The sequence below is a fragment of the Tamandua tetradactyla genome, chromosome X, assembly GCF_023851605.1.
Source record: "Tamandua tetradactyla isolate mTamTet1 chromosome X, mTamTet1.pri, whole genome shotgun sequence".
Lineage (NCBI taxonomy): Eukaryota > Metazoa > Chordata > Mammalia > Pilosa > Myrmecophagidae > Tamandua > Tamandua tetradactyla.
In genome coordinates, this window is record NC_135353.1 from 143,098,990 (window position 1) to 143,116,442 (window position 17,453).

The window sequence follows — 17,453 nt, forward strand, 5'->3', positions numbered from 1 at the left end:
GGAGACATGTCTCCACCTAATCCAGCTTAACAACCACCCTTGATTGAGTCACATCTCCAGGGAGATGATCTATTTAAAGTTTCAAGCATACGGTACTGAATAGGGATTAAAAGAAATGGCTGCTTTTACAAAATGGGATTAGGATTAAAATATGGCTTTTCTAGGGTACATGCATCCTTTCAAACTGGCACAGCTAATGATGTATGGCATCTTTTCACATACTTATTGGCCATTTCTGTATCTTTTTTTTTTGAATGAGTAGGTACTAGGAATCAAACCCAGGTCTCCAGCATGGCAGGCGAGAACTCTTCCTGCTGAGCCACCATGGCCCGTCCTCATTTGTGTATCTTTGAAGAAGTGTCTATTCAATTCATTTGTCCATTTTTTAATTGGGCTTGCATTTTTGTTGTTGAGTTGTAGGAGTTCTTTATATATTCTGGATATTAAACCCTTATCAGATATATGGTTTCCAAATATTTTCTTCCATTTTGCTAATTGTCTTCCCTTTCTTGATAATGTTCTTTGATGCACAGAAATTTTTAACTTTGAGGAAGTATAGTTTATCTATTTTTTTTCTTTTGTTGCTTGTGATTTTGGTGTCACATCTAAGAATCCATTGCCAAATTCAAGATCCTGAAGATTTTCCCCCATGTTTTCTTCTTAAGAGTTTTTTGGTTTTAGCTTTTCTTTTCTTTTCTTTTTTTTTATTTTAGATATTTTTATTACTTTTTAAAATGTTCCAATGAAATGTAAAAATTAGATTCCAATCTATAGATTAAAATGTATTAAAAAATACAAAATCATACACAATGCTCTCTCACATGCCATGAGAACAGGTTTCTCTGTCATGTGGTATGAAACAGGGATGCAGATGCCTTGAAGTCAGGAGATGGGGACAGCCTCTTGGGCCTTTAAAAGTCAACACAGAGAACTCCAGATTGCTACAGACCCTGCCTTTTGGTAAAGAGGAGTTTTAGTCATACCATAATTCCAGACCATTTAGTTGACCCAGAGGACAAGGTCACTGGGCAGTCCTATTCTGTCCCTGATTCTTTAGGCTTGAGGAGAAAGCTTAGAGCCTAGAGATGCTGGTCTTGCTGGGGTCAGGCCCAAAAGCTGATTTCACCCATTTGATTCTTGTAAGCTGGTACTTATCTGCAAGGCTGTTATATCTGTTCTCTTCAGGAAGGGAAATACCCCTTCTAGAGACTGGAATGGTTACAGGGCCCACAGAACAACAAAGATAACTAGAGACTACGGATGCAGCCATTGGGAAGTAAGTGCTGCCATAGGGAAGCAGTTTCCCTTCCTGGTTTTGTAGCAGCCAGTTTCAACTCCTGTGTTTCTCACTTGAATTTTGGGCTGGACTCAGCAACATATAAGATAGGAAACACCTAACTGGAAAAACTGAGGAAGTGGGCTCAGGTCTGGCTCAGGCAAGATTGGCCCATGGAATGTTGAAGCTGGCTTGCCAGGAATTTTGAAGGCTGGGCCCTGGAGCCTTGCAATGCCTATTGCCAGAAACAAAGGGTTTTCTAGGAGATGGGCAAATAGACAGGCAAAGGACAAAATCCAGCAGATTTATGGGCTTAGAAAGCCCATAAAAGCCTAAGCTCTCAGAGGTTCAGGTGTGTAATTTGATCAGTTAGCGGTTTTAGCTTTTCTATTTAGGTTGTTGATTGATTTTGAGTTAAAAATTTTTTTAACTATTTTTATTGTCTAATATGACATATATACAAAGCAAAGAAAGAAAAAGTCAATAGTTTTCAAAGCACTCTATAAAAAATAGTTACAGGACAGATCCCAGAGTTTGTCATGGGCTACCATACTATCATCTCAGATTTTTCCTCCAACTGCTCCAGAACACTGGAGGCTAGAAGGAATATTTGTTTTTATCATCACAATCAACTTTTTTTTTCTTTTTTGTGAAAAATACCGTATATACAAAAAAACAACCAATTTCAAAGTACGTCATAACAACTTGTTGTAAAACAGATTTCAGAGTTTGGTATGGGTTTCAATTCTACAATTTTAGTTTTTTACTTCTCACTGTTCTGACATACTGGAGACTAAAAGAAATATCAATATAATGATTTAGCAATCATATTCATATACTAAACCTTACCTTCTCTGTATAACTCCACGATTACCTTTGATCTTTCTCTTATTCCTTAAGGGTATTTGGACTATGCCCATTCTAAGTTTTTCATTTTGGAAGGGTCTGTTGATAATATGGGATAGGGGGATGGAACTAGTTGATGTTCTGGAGAGACTGGCCCTTCTAGGTTTCAGGACTTATCTGGTCCAGGGACCCATCTGGAGGTTGTAGGTTTCTAGAAAGTTACCCTAATGCATGGAACCTTTGTAGAATCTTATATAATGACCTAGGTGTTCTTTAAGATTGGCAGGAATGGTTTTGGTTGGGGTTTGGCAAGCTATGATAGGTAGCAGTGTCTAACTGAAGCTTGACTCTATTTGAACTCTCTCAGCCACTAATACCTTATTTGCTACACTTCTTTTCCCCTTTTTGGTTGGGAGCATTGTTGATCCCATGGTGCCAGGGCCAGGGTCATCCCTAGGAGTCATCTCAGGGTGGGTTTTTTTTTTATTATATCCATGGAGATATGACCCACCTAATTGTGGGTGGTAACTTTTGATTAGATGGTTTCCATGGAGATGTATCTCCACGCATTCAGTGTGGGGTTGCTTACTGCAGCCCTTTAAGAGGGAACCATTTTGTAAAAAGTTCAGAACCAACAGAGCCCACAGAGCCAACGGAACTCACACAATTAGAGATTGTTGAAGATGCAAAAGGTAAATGCCCCCAGGGATGCCATTTAAGCCTGGAGAGAAGCCTGGAGAGAAAGCTAGCAGGCATCACCATGTGCCTTTCTAGCTGAGAGAGAAGTCCTGAATGTCATCAGCCTTCAGAAGCCCTGAATGTCATCAGCCAAAGTTTATAGTGTTCTGGTGCTGGCTTTCTATAATCCTTGTGGTTCCTTGGCTTACATCCCTGCCTCCCGTCTCATCCAATCTCTCTCTCTTTGTGTCTACTCTTCAAGTTTCCACTAACTTCTGGCTTCTCCCAGTAACCTTCTCTGACTCGTGGCTTCTGGTTTCTTTTCTTTATATGGCCTCCAGTTATATGGACTAAGAACCCCCCCACCCCTACCTGAATTCAGTTGGCCACACCTTAGCTAATAATAACATTTTCAGAAAGTCCTATTTATAAATAAGTTCACACCCACAGGAGCATCAATTAAGATTAAGAACATGTCTTTCATTGGCGTACATAATTCAATCTACCACACTATGTATGAAGCACTCTGATCTTTTCTATTATGTTTCTTTCTTTTTCTTTTTCTTAAATGTTAGTCATCACCTAGTAAATTTGCTTCAACATTAATTAGTAGTTCCGACCATTTGTAAAACATTTTTCCAAGTAATCTCTGAGTGATAAAATGTGGAAATGATGCCCCTCTGGCATATGTCACTAGTAATTTGGCCTTTCTTTTAAAATAATGTCATTTGAGAATTGACCAAAAAAAAGACTTGAAATGTCTTACCCAGAGCAAATTAGATTTCCTTTTTTTTTTTTTGAGAAAAATTCACACTCATGTTCTGTACATGGTGTACAATTGATGGCTCCCAATATCATCACATCGTTATATATTCATTACCGTGATCATTTTTTAGAACATTTGCACCACTCCAGAAAAAGAAATAAAAAGAAAAAACTCATACATGCCATACACCCTACCCTCCCTTTCATTGACCACTAGTGTTTCCATCTACCCAATTTATTTTACCCTTTGTTCCCCCTATTATTTATTTATTATCCATATTTCTTGCTCATCTGCCCATACCCTGAATATAAGGAACATCAGACACAAGGTTTTCACAAGCGTATAGTCACTTTGTAAACTTTATACCTTTATACAGTCGTCTTCAAGAGTCTAGGCTACTGGAATACAGCTCAGCAGTTTCAGGTACTTCCCTCTAGCCACTCCAATACAGCATAAACTAAAAAGGGATATCTATATAATGCATAAGAATAACCTCCAGGATAACCTCTTGACTCTGTTGGAAATCTCTCAGCCACTGAAACTATTTTGTCTCATTTCTTTCATCCCCCTTTTGGTCAAGAAGGCTTTCTCAGTCTCTTGATGTCAGGTCCCAGCTTATCCCAGGCTTTCTGTTCCTTTTTACCAGGGAGTCTTGCCCACGTAGGAGGGAGGGCAGTGAGTTCACCTTTCACCTGCTGAGTTGGCTTAGACAGAGAGATCACATCTGAGCAACAAAGAGGTTCTCTGGGGGGTGACTCTTAGGCCTAATTTTAAGTAGGCTTAGCCTCTCCTTTGCAGGAATAAGTTTCATAGTAGGCTTAGCCTCTCCTTTGCAGGAATAAGTTTCATAGGGACGAACCCCAAGATCAAGGGCTTAACCTATTGATTTGTTTGTCCCCACTGCTTGTGAGAATATAAAAAATTCTCCAGATAGGGAAGTTGAATATTTCTTCCTTTCTCCCCATTTCCCCAAGGGGACTTTGCAAATACTTATTTATTCACTGCCCAAATCACTCTGGGATTTATTAGGGCATTATACCAACCTGGGCAAACCAACAAAATCTCACACCCTATTCCAAATTCCATGTTCTTATGGTGTTCAACTAAACTGACCATAAAAGTTAAACTAGGAAATGCATTGCCCAAAATATAAATTTTTCACCAAACATCTCTCCATTTAGTCTCACATAGAAGTTGAAGTTTTAAAATGTAGACAATATCATCCTTTAACCAGTCTTCTGATATACCTTAGTCCTATCCAGATCAGCTTCATTCATATCTTTACTCGATGTCTGATCACTTTTTCAACTTTTTAAGCAGTTTCTGTATGGGGTACTGCTGTCTTTGATAGCTTCAGAGTGCTAACTTTGAGTCTCTGGTGTCACATATACACCTGAAGTTTCTGGGAAAGACCATGTTATACACAAACAGCCCATTATCTCAGAATTTATACCTCCTGAATATAAGTGACTACTGTAAGAATTTACAATCTAGGACCCTTTACAGTAAGCCCAAACCTGATAACCAATGCTCTCAACTTTAGTTCACTGGATTTTTATATTATAAATAGTCCATATGATTGAGGTCTGATAGTATTTGTCTTTTTGTTTTTGACATTTCATTCAACATACAGCTCTTGAGGTTCATTCACTCAGTTGCATGCCTCATCCATTTATCTTTAAAGTCCTGTATTTTGTCATTCATACCAAGCATTCAGTGTGTACAAGGCACTGTAGCTAATCGAGCATGTTGTTTGGTTCTTGTTATCAAGGTTTTTGGTGATAAAATCTGGAAGAGAATAAAAAATTAGTAAACATTTTAAGGGTTGAAAGTGTTGATAAACACACAATGACTTTTATAGGCATTTAGGAAGGGGAGAAAGCTGTGCACGATTGATGTTAATGGGAGAAGGTTAATACGAATGTGAGGTGGATTTTTTTATAGTCATATGAAAGAGTGGAAAAACATACTATACATGGTAGAAAATAGCATTTATGTGGGCACGGAGTGCTTTTCTTGTATGTGCAAAGTACATCTTGTTTATCCTTGAAGTTCATTGTTTGGGTAATAGTCATGATAAAGTAAGTGTTGGAGGAACGGAGTGGGAACATGAATGGACATTTGCATACTTGTATTTATGACAGCAGTGAACGGAGGTGGCCCAAGGGTACATCTGCTGAGGAATGGAAGGGAGAACTTCCATTCCTCAGTAGCTGTATCTAACTCAGAGTTAGAGCTCTGAAGCTATGAAAGCCAGTATTACCCCATACAGCAACTGTTTAAATAGTTGAAAAAGTAATCCAGACTTCAAGTAGAGATATGAATGAAGCTACTCCGAATAGGACTAATGTAAATCACAATACAGGGTAAAGGATGATATTGTCCATATTTTAAAACCTCAGCTTCTGTGTGAGTCCAAAGGGAGAGATGTTTATTTGGTGCAAAATTTTTATTTTGGATAGTGCATTTCCTAGTTTAACTTTTATGGTCAGTTTAGTTAAACACCATAAGTACATGGAATCTTGAATAGGGTGTGAGATTTTGTTGGTTTGCCCAGGTTAGTGTGGTGCCCTGGTATATCCCAGAGTAATTTGGACAGTAAATAAAGATATATTTGCAAAGTCCTCTTGGAGGAATGGGGAGAAAGAGGAAATATTCAACTTCTCCATTTGGAGAATTTCTGATACTGTCACAAGCAGTGGGGACAACCAAATCAATAGGCTGAGCCCTCAATCTTGGAGTTTGCCCCTATAAAACTTATTCCTGCAAAGGATAGGTTAAGCCTACTTTAATTTAGGCCTAAGAATCACCCCCTGAGAACCTCTTTTTTGGTTCATATGTGGCCTCTCTCTCTCTCTCTAAGCCAACTTGGCAAGTGAACTCACTGCCCTCTCCCCCTATGTGGAACATGACTCCCGGAGTGAACTAATTGAATGTACCTTGAGGGCAGTATGTTCAGTGAGCTGTCAGAAACAAAAAGACAGATATTATCTTGCCGCACTCATATGGACTAAACTATAATTTACAAATAAAATACAATATATATACTATATATATTGCACATATATACACATATATATGTACAATGTATACAGTATAATAAATAATATATGGACTAACTGTAATATACAAACTCATATGGACCCATATGGACTAACTATAATATACAGACTCAAAGAATTGAAGTTCAGAGCGTGGGTTATCAGATTGGGACCTATTGTAAAGGTTCCTAGATTGTAAGCTCTTATAGCAGTCACTTATATTCAGGAGTTATAATTGTTATTTCTAAATTCAGAGATACTGAGCTATTTGTGTACAACCTGGTCATTCCCAGGAACTTCAGGTATTTGTGTGACACCTGAGACTGAGCGTTAGCGCTCTGAAGCTATGAAAGTCAGTGTTACACCATACATCAACTGTTAAAAAAGTTGAAAAAGTGATCAGACTTTGACTACAGATATTAATGAAGCTGATCTGTATAGGACTAAGGTAAATCAGAGTACAGCGTAAAGGGTGATATGGTCTATATTTTAAACCTTCAACTTCTGTGTGTGTCCAAAGGACGAGATGTTTATTTGGTACAAAGTTTATATTTGGGGTAGTACATTATCTAATTTAACTTGTATGATCAGTTTATTCAAATACCATAATTACATGGAATCTTGAATAGGGCGTGAGATCTTGTTTGTTTGTTCAGGTTAGTGTGATACTTGAATACTACCCAGAGTAATTTGGGCAGAGAGTAAGAAAGTATTTGCCAAGTCCCCTTGGAAGACTGGGGAGGAAGGAAGAAATATTAAAGTTCCCCATCTGGGGAATTCCTGATATTCTTGCAGGCATTGGGGATAATCAATTCAATAGGCAGAAGAACCCTTCGATCTTGGGGCTTGTCCCTGTGAAGCTTATCCCTGTCAAGGAGAAGCTAAACCTATTTATAATTATGCCTAAGAGTCACCCCCCCCCCCCGAGAACCTCTTTTGTTGCTCAGATGTGGCCTCTATCTCTAAGCCAACTTGGCAGGTGAACTCACTGCCCTCCCTCCTACATGAGACATGACTCCCAGAAGTGTAAAGCCACTTAGCAAATTGGGACATGATTTCCAGGGATAAGCTGGGACCCAGCATCATGGGTTTGAGAAAGCCTTTTGACTAAAAGGGGAAAGAGAAATGAGGCAAAGTTTCAGTGGCTGAGAGATTTCATACAGAGTCGGGAGGTTATCCTGGAGGTTATTCTTATGTTTTATATAGATATCCCTTGTTAGTTTGTGGTTATTGGACTGTCTGTGTTCCAGTAGCCTAGATTCTTGAAGATGATTGTATAAAGATAAAATGTTTACAATGTGACTGTGTAATTGTGAAAACCTTGTGGCTGATGCTTCCTTTACCCACCATAAGGATAGATGAGTAAAAAAATAAGGAAACAAATTACATAAATGTTAGAGGGGTGTTCTAGTTTGCAGGTTGCCGGAATGCAGTATTCCAGAAATGGAACAGCTTTTAAAAAGGGGAATTTATTATATTGCCAGTTTACAGTTCCAAGGCCGTGAAAATGTTCAGATTAAAGCAAGGCTATAAAAATGTTCAATCTAAGGCATCCAAGGAAAGATACCTTGGTTCAAGAAGGTCGATGACGTTCAAGGTTTCTCTCTCAGCTAGAAAGGAACATGGCAAGATCTGCTCACTTTCTCTTCAATGGCTTCCCTGGGGCTCTGTCCATTCTGTTGATTCTGTCCGTTCTGGTGGCTCTCATGGCTCTGAAACTTTTTCCAAAATGGTTCCCTTTTAAAGGGCTACAGTAAGCAACCCCAGCTTGAATGGGTAGAAACACATCTCCATGGTAACCATCAAATCAAAAGTTACCACCCATAACTGGGTGGGTCATACCTCCATGGAAACAATAAAAAAGATTCCACCCAGCAATATTGATGAGGATTAAAGGACATTGCTTTTCTGGGGTACATAATAACTTCAAACCAGCACGGGGGCAGATAAGAGGTTAGAAAAAATGGGTAGATTGCAATACTAGTGGTAAATTGAGAGGGAGGGGTAAGGGATAAGGGATGTATAGAATTTTTCTTTTTATTTATTTTTCTGCTGTGATGCAACTGTTCTAAAAATCATGGTGATGAATACACAACTATGTGATCATAATTTGAGCCATTGATTATATACTTTGGATGGACTGTATGGTTCATAAAGCTATCTCAATAAAAATATTTTTAAAAGATACATAGAAATGAAAAAAAAGAAAATAACTGAGAGATTAAAAATAATGGTAAATGCTGATAAACATTTAATATAAATGATGCATCATTTTATCTCTATTGTGGTTGTAAAATGAAATTGACTCAGGAGATTAAGTAGAGGCATGTTTACATGATGACTCTGATATAAGCCAGTATTTGTCCTGAAATGATAAACATTGAATTACTAGATTTACTGAGAATAAAGATAGTCTTTAAATGAGGGAAAGAGAGTTCTAATCTGTCAGATGAATATAAATTATGCTCCATGGAACAGAAATGGGTTATATAATGGTCAGCATTTTTTTAAAATTATGTATTGTTTCACCTGTATAGTTAAATTTATACATATTTGATAGATCCTAGTTTAAACCCTTTCTTCTCTTTTTGAACTACTGCTCTCTTCTTGAGGTAATGTAGAATTTAATTATGGTAGAAATGTTTGGGTCCTTTAGTTTAAGAAAGAACCACCTGTCCTGAAAGTATTGTCTAACATCATATCTGCTGTTACTTAAAGACACTGGAAGTCTATGAATTTTTGTTTTTCACTTTGAATCAAAAAGTTAGCAAAAGGATAACCATCCTCTCATTTTTTTCAGATTTCCAGACTACTGAAAGGAAAGTGCATTCAGGTCTGGTGATGTGAATGAGATTGCCATGTCAGGGATCAGAAACCATCTTTAGGTATTTTTATTTTATTTTAAATAGACTAATTTTTATAACAGTTTTTATTTTACAGAAAAATTGAGATGATACTACAAAGAATTCCCATATACCCTGCACCTGGTTTCCCCGATTATTGATTTCTTATATTAGTGTGGTACATTTGTTACAACTAATAAACCAATATTGATGTATTATTATTGACTAAAGTACATACTTTATTCAGATTTTCTTAGCTTTTATTAATGTCCTTTCCTATTCTAAGATCTGTCCAGAATACCAATTACATTTAGTTGTCATGTCTTCTTAGGCTCCTCTTAGCTGTGACGGTATCTCAGACTTGCCTTGGTTTTGATGATCTTGACAGTTTTGAATATTGATCAGACATTTTGTAAAATGTGCCTCAATTGAAACTTGTCTGATGTTTTTCCCATGAGTCAGGTGGGCTATGGGTTCTTGGGAGGAAGACCACAGAGGTAAAGTGCTGTTTTCCTCACATGATATCAGGGGAACATACGGTCAACATGACTTATCACTGTTGATGTTGAACTCGATCAGATGGCTGAAGTTTTGTTTGTCAGGTTTCTCTAATGTAAAGCTACTCTTTTTGTTTGTTTGTTTGTTTTTACTTCTTTCCGTACTGTATTCTTTGGAAGGAAATCTCTATATGCTGCCCACACTTAAGGAGTATTTTTTTCTTTCAGCTTAAGTATAGCCCCCAGAAACAAATTGTTTGGGTTTGTGAATACTGTGGAAATGCAGTTGATACCAGAGATGGGTTGGCTTTTATAAAGGGAATTTATTAAGTCACAAGTTTACAGTTCTAAGGCCATAAAAATGTCCAAACTAAAGCATCCAGAGAAAGATACCTTGACTTAAGTAAGGGCCAGTGACATTTGGGGTTTCTCTGTCAGCTGGGAGGGCACACAGCAACCTCTGCTAGCTTTCTCTCTTGGTTCTTGTTTCCAGTTGCTTCCCCAGGGACATTTTCTTTCTGTATCTACAAAGTCTTTTGTATGTGTCAGCTCTGAAGCTTTTTCCAAAATGGTTCCCTCTTAAAGGACTCCAGTAGGCAGAGTAAGACCCACTTTGAATGGACAGACATACATCTCCGTGGAAACTGCCTAATCAAAAGGTCTCACCCACAGTTGAGTAGGTTGCATCTCCAGGGAAACAACTTAATCAGAAAGATCCCACCCAACAATGCTGAATTAGGATTAAGGAACGTGGCTTTTCTGGGGTATACAACAGTTTCAAACCGGCACACAAATAGAAGCCTATTTCCCCAGAAAATATGTTTGCTAGCTGACACCTGTACAAGACATGTCATAAATGCTATTCTATGCCTTCCCCCACCAACCTCCCCAACAAAAGTAAAGGCATTTAGCATATACTCCTAATTACGAGGTTGGTAACAAGAGGTATGATATTAGGAAAAGAAAAACATAGAAACAAAACATAATTTTCTTATGTAAGTTCTTCAAACCTGGGAATGCTTACCTCACCAAAGTTAAAATGCTAGCAGTGGTTTTCAACCAGAGATATTACTGCCTCTCTAGGGACCACATGGGAGTGCAACTGGGATTTTAGTAGAAGCATCCAGGATACTAAACACTCTGCTATGCATGGGACTGTCTTGCATGATGAATTGGGGGGGGGGGGGGGGGGGCGGTGGTGCATGACCCAGGAATTGAACCCAGGTCTCCTGCATGGAAGGTGAGCATTCTACCACTGAACCATCCGTGTTCCCATTGCGTGATGAATTTTTGCACCCCAAATTATAGATTATGGCATGCTATCGAGAAACACTAGACTAGACTGATACAGTAGTACCTTTAAATCTCCCTGTAGAACACATTTCAGGTGTCACAAACCTATTAAGTATGTAAATGAGTGAAGCCAGGCCTCTGTCTGAAACGCTACGGGGAATATAGGAACTAGATAACCTGGAAAGTGCGTGTCCAGCTGCACCTCAGCTTCAGCCAGGTGTTGCCTACTGTTGCCATATCTGATTTTTCAGAGAAAAGCTAGATATCCCAATTTTTATGTAAGATCACCCTATTTTTGAGTGTGTCTCAGCTTTATTATTATTATTTTTTAACACAGTTATTACCAAACCAAACAGATTTGTGGGCTGGATTTGGCCCAGACCATTGGTATATAACCTCTGATATAATTATTTTAGGAAGTGAGCTAAAATTCTGGCAGAGGTAAAATGCTCTGGGCCACAACAGCATGTCCATATGTATTTGCTGAGCTCAGAAAAAAAAAAACAGTGGAAAGAAAGTACTAGGTGTTGTCATTTTCTAGAGTTTGGGAAATTGGCCTATTAAAAGAGTTCTGGGGTAGCTTCCTCTCTGATTGAGAGGAGCACTTCTGTTGGGAGAATTCCTAGCAGCTACTCCTTCATGACAGAAGCCACTGTACCATGTAGTGCCAGCACTTGTGAATCAGGGAGGTATCTTTGCCTTTGAAGGAAGCCTCATGGTGATTCCACTGCTTAGTAGATAGCATCTCGGCCCTTTGTCTCTGCTTTTTCTTCTGAAATTAGGAATCACCTAATTTCAAAGCTCCCAGATAGTAAAGGCTTGACCCTGCAGAATCTCAGCTGTGGTGATCATAGGGTTCATGCCTTAGGCGTCTCTTTTTTTTTGCTCTAGGGTTACCACCTACATAGCTCCACAATCCACAGCTGTGGACATCTGTGCTTTAGTGGAGGTGTTTCAAGGGTGTCCCAGGAATTTGGCCACAACCTGCTCAGCTACTGCTTGAGTCCTCTGCCTTGTTTAAAGGTCTCAATTTATCGCTAATCATAATATTGCATAAAAAGTAGTAGCCCATTATAATGTTAAGAAATTTTGTATATTTGCATATTTTGCATAGTTGTTATGTTCCTTAATATATATGGACCAAATAGATTGTGTTTTTGAACTGCCTTATATCGAAATCTGTAACGTAAGGTAGCATATGAGAATGTTTCATTTTAGTTGTAGTCTGTGGGATTAAATACAAAAATACAGTATAGTACTTTACTGTCAAACTTGAAGTGTTTCTAAGGAAACTGGCTGATCTTATTGGCTGGAATATGTTTTGTTTGCAAACTGTCAGTTGGCTTACTCTCCCAGTGAGCAGAAAGGAAATTACTTTTGTTGAAGAATTATTTTAACTGTTTATAATCGTCAAGAAATTAAGTTTGAGAGTGTTACGTATTACTGTGAAATACATAATGATTATCCACATCAGTTAGTGCTTATGTGAGTGAATGTTTGTACAGGGCAGAGTGATAACCACTATTAAGATTACATATGTAATCCCTTACAGAAGAAGTTTTTATCAGTTTAGATTCCTACTTGTGAAATGTAGGCCTCCTTAATCATCTTTCCAGATGGTAGACATCTTTGTGGGTTTTGTTGGCTTAGATTAAAATCTAAGATGCTTTAATGTTTCTTCAAAGGCAATATTTGTAACCATTTTTTAAAGAGGGCAACAACTTCTCTCTAGCTCTGCTTCTTGTGTATCCTAAAGCAAGTAACTTATTTGAAGGAGAATTCTTTTCCTCCTCCTTTCAGTCCTCTACCTCCTCACATACCTATAACCCCCCATTTTGCATGATAAATCAATGAGGGGTTGATGGGGTTTGCTAACTCCAAGCTCTTGTCACCTGAAATCTGTCTGTTCTTGTTGACCCTTGCTGCCTTTTCTTCTTATAAAAAGGCAACTCTGTATTACCCCTATATTTTACGGTTTTGTTTGTTTGTTTTTTGAGCGCATGAGCTGGTAATTGAACCTGGGTCCCCTGCATGGCAGGCAAGAAGAGTTCTACCTCTGAACTACCCATGCACCCTTACCCCTATATTTTAGAGACTTATAATTAGAGTTTGGAAACTAGTAAAACCATGCTTTGGAGCCACTAGGAGAACTCGGCTTAATGCTTTCGGGTGCTTCAGAAGCTGTTTATTGAAGATGGCTTAAATAGCCATGAAGTGTGCTTAATGTGGTTAACCCCTCAAATATTGAGGAATCATTTCCTGATAGAAAGCTGTTATCATATCTGTAAATACAGGCAGGTTTGATTACTTGAGGTCATTCCTACCATCAATTTCAATGAATTCCGATTTTTAATTCTTCTGACAAATATTTATTGAACGTGTAGACTGGTGCTAGTCCTTGTACCTGTCCATTGTATACTGTCAAGGAAATTTTGAAGAAGGGAATCTGAGAGTTGTAGGTCTTTGCCTGGCAATTAAATGAAAATCCTAAAGTTTTAGAGCGTTGCTATCCAGTGTTGTAGCCACTAACCTCATGTGGTTACCGAACACTTTAAATATGGCCAGTCTGAATTGAGATGTACCGTGAATACAAAATACACACTGGATTTCAAAGACTTAGTTTGAAAAAAAAAATGTTAAATATCTTATTAATACTTTTTATATTGATTGCATGTTAAAAACAATAATTCAGATATATTGGGTTAAATAAAATATATTAAAGACTGTTTCATCTGTTTTACTTTTTTTAATGTGGCAATTAGAACATTTAGAATTATGTGAATGACTATTTTGATTGGACAGTGCTGCCTTAGAGCTTCAGTGGCTTGGCAAGTTTTAAAAATTCTAGTTAGGGTTCCTTTGGCTACTGCAAATTATAGATTACCTTACTGTGAAACTGAAAGTAATGTTTGTTTTGGTTGAAAAGGTAGATAATTGAAACACTGTTGGAGAAGAAGGTTGAAATTAACACTAAGGAATTTGTATGTCCCAAAGCAAGTAACTTATTTCTATGAGAATTCTTTCTTCCCCTCTCAGCCTCTGCCTCCCCATGTACCTGTAACTCCCTATTTAGATGATGTGTTAATTTACTATTTTGATGTATTAATTTTAAATTAAGCCTAGATTGTTCGTCTGATAGAAGCTCTTAGCATTTCAGATTTGGAATATTTTTAAAGGAGCAAACTGTAAAGATGTACCCAGTGATTCAATAGCCTAAACCTATGCTCCTTTTTTCTTAATCATTCAAGCAAACTACCATATGTAGGTGATCCCTGCTTCCCCAGTTCGGAGTGGAAGTGGGGAAGTAAGACAGACAAGGTTCATCTAAAAACTAGTATATGTTTTTCTTTAAATATGAAGTATTTGTCCAAATCTATCTTATTAGGTATGCTGGGCTGATGCAGTAAAATTGAGTCTTCATAATATAACAAATATTTGAGCAGGCACTAGGTGTTAGGCTCAAAAATGCAGTAGTGAACAAGGCATAGACCCCAAATGAAGCTACAGGATCTTCATGAAGGGTTAACTTTTTTATTTGGAAATAATTTTAAACTTACAGAAAAGTTGCAAGAATAAAAATAGTACAAAGAACACCGTCTACTCTTTTTTTTTTTCCCACATGGGCAGGCACTGGGAATTGAACCTGGGTCTCCGGCATGACAGGCGAGAACTCTGCCAAAGACACCGTTGTCCACCCAAGCCACCATTGCCTGCCCCGTCTACTCTTTATACAGATTTACCTGTTACCATTTTTCCCTGTTCATTTTATCATTTGTTCACACTGGCATGCATAATTGTATATATGCACACATATACACATATAAATGATTTTCCCCCAAACCATTTGAGAATAAGTTGCATATGCCATGCCCTTTCTGCCTAAATGCTTCTTTGCATAATTCCGAAAAATAGAGATATTCTCATACATAACCATAGCACAGTTATCAATTCAGTAAATTCGATAAGTTTAACATTGATGGTATACTATTTCTACTCTACCACCCATGTTCTAGTTTTGTCAGTTAGTCCATTAATTTTTTTTTATCATTTTCCTCCTTTAATATAGGATCTAATCTAGATTCAGGTATTACATTTAGTTTTCATGACTCTGTCTCCTATAATCTGGAACATTTTCCCAGCCTTGTCTTTTAGGACATTAAAAATGACAGTATAATATCCACACATACCCATTTTTTTTTGTTTTTTGTTTTTTGTTTTTAATTCTTTTTTTGTTTGTTTGTTTTTTATTAGCACACCCATTTTTTTAACAGAACATTTATCATTTTGTGTTTATGGTCCCTCATGAGTAGTTTCAGATTATGTTCCTGACTGAAATGCTATAAAGTGATATGTCTTTCTCAGGCTATCACATTAGGAGGTACATGTCCCTCTGTTCCTTGTTAGTGATGTTAATTTTGATAACCCAGAGTCAAGATGTTGTTCAGTATATCTGTGGTGTAGTTAAAAAATTCCCGCTTGAAACTAATGAGCAGTCTTTGAGGGTGACGCTTTAAGATGGTGCAAATATCCTAGTTTTCATCACAAATTCCTCGAATGTAGTGTTCATTAATGATTCTTGCCAGAACCTGCCTGTACTGTGATGACTGTGAAATGATGATTTTTCCAGCTCCAGCATTCCCTACACATTTACCAGTTGGGTTCTACTGTAGGCAAGGGTCCTCCCTTCTCTCCCATTTATATATGTATATAAGTATATGTGAGCGTATGTATATGTATATTTAACTTTCTTTTTTTTTAACTTTTTAAATTGTATAGTATAACATATATACAAGGCAAAGAAGTAAAAAAGCAGTAGTTTTCAAAGCACTCTTCAACAAGTAGTTACAGGACTTGTAATACTGTACAACAAGTTTGTCATGGGCTACCATATGATCCTCTCATATTTTTCCTTCTAGCTGCTCTAGAATATACGAGGCTAGAGGGCTTAAATATTTTTTTATCATCACAACCGACTTTTTTGCCTTCTTTTTTTTGTGAAAAAGCATATATACAAAAAAGGTATAAATTTCAAAGCACAGCACCACAATTAGTTGTAGAATATACTTCAGACTTTGACATGGGTTACAGTTTTACAATTTTAGGTTTTTACTTCTAACTGCTCTAAAGTACTGGAGACTAAAAGAGATATCAATTTAATGATTCAGCATTCATATTCATTTGTTAAATCCTATCTTCTCTGTATAACTCCATCATTACCTTTGATCTTTCCATCTCTCGTTTTGGGATGTTTGGGCTATGGCCATTCTAAATTTTTGATATTGGAAGGGTCTGTCACTAATATGGGATAGGGAGATGGAACTATCTGATGTTCTAGAGAGTGTGGGCTAGGTTTCAGGACTTATCTGGATCAGGGACCCATCTGGAGGTTGTAGGTTTCTGGAAAGTTACTCTAGTGCATGGAACCCTTGTGGAATCTTATATATTGCCCTAGACATTCTTTAGGATTGGCTGGAATGGTCCTAGTTGGGAGTTGGCTATGATAGGTAGCAAGGTCTACCTGAAGCTTGCATAAGAGCAACTTCCAGAGTGGCCTCTCGCCTCTATTTGAACTCTCCTTGCCACTGAAACTTTATTAATTTCACTTCTTTTCCCCCTTTTCGTCAGCATGTAATTGTTGATCCCATGTTGCCAGGTCTGGATTCATCCCTGGGAGACATCTTCCACATCACCAGGGAGACTTTCACCCCTGGATGTCATATCCCACATAGTGGGGAGGGCAGTGATTTTACTTGCAGAGTTGGGCTTAGAGAGACTGAGGCCACATCTGAGCAACTACAGAGGTCCTCCAGAAGTAACTCTTAGGCATGCCTATAGGTAGTGTAAGCTTCTTCACTACCTACCTAAGCTTCACAAGAGTAAGCCTCATGATTGAGGGCATGGCCTATTGATTTGGATATCCCTAAGGTTTAACGCAGTATCCGGGGATTCCCAGATGGTAAGGTTTAATAGTTCCATAGTGTTTCTCCTGTCCCTCAGGGGACTTTGCCAATACTTTTTGATTATCTGCTTAATATACTCGAAGATGTTTCCGGGCATTATAATAATCTATACAGGATTAAAGGACCACTTTCTATTTCTGTGCTTCTTGTGTTTCAGTTGTTCAAATGAACTATACAGATAGGTTGATTTAGATTATGCACTAAAGAAAATTTCAGTTCCAGATCAAATAAACCCTTCTTCCATTGGTCTCAA

The 17,453-nt window shown here is 37.8% G+C and overlaps 1 protein-coding gene across 3 annotated transcripts in view; it reads left to right on the top strand.

Moving 5' to 3' along the window:
• Positions 1 to 17,453, top strand: part of TAB3 (TGF-beta activated kinase 1 (MAP3K7) binding protein 3) — a 111,157-nt gene that overhangs the window by 47,207 nt on the left and 46,497 nt on the right. For 2 of the 3 annotated variants that reach the window (XM_077145425.1, XM_077145424.1), the window contains exon 2: positions 9,408 to 9,492. The exons of the other annotated variant lie outside the window; for it this stretch is intronic. The gene's annotated coding sequence lies outside the window, so the exon portion shown is untranslated. The remainder of the gene's footprint in view (positions 1 to 9,407; positions 9,493 to 17,453) is intronic. 3 annotated transcript variants of the gene reach the window in all.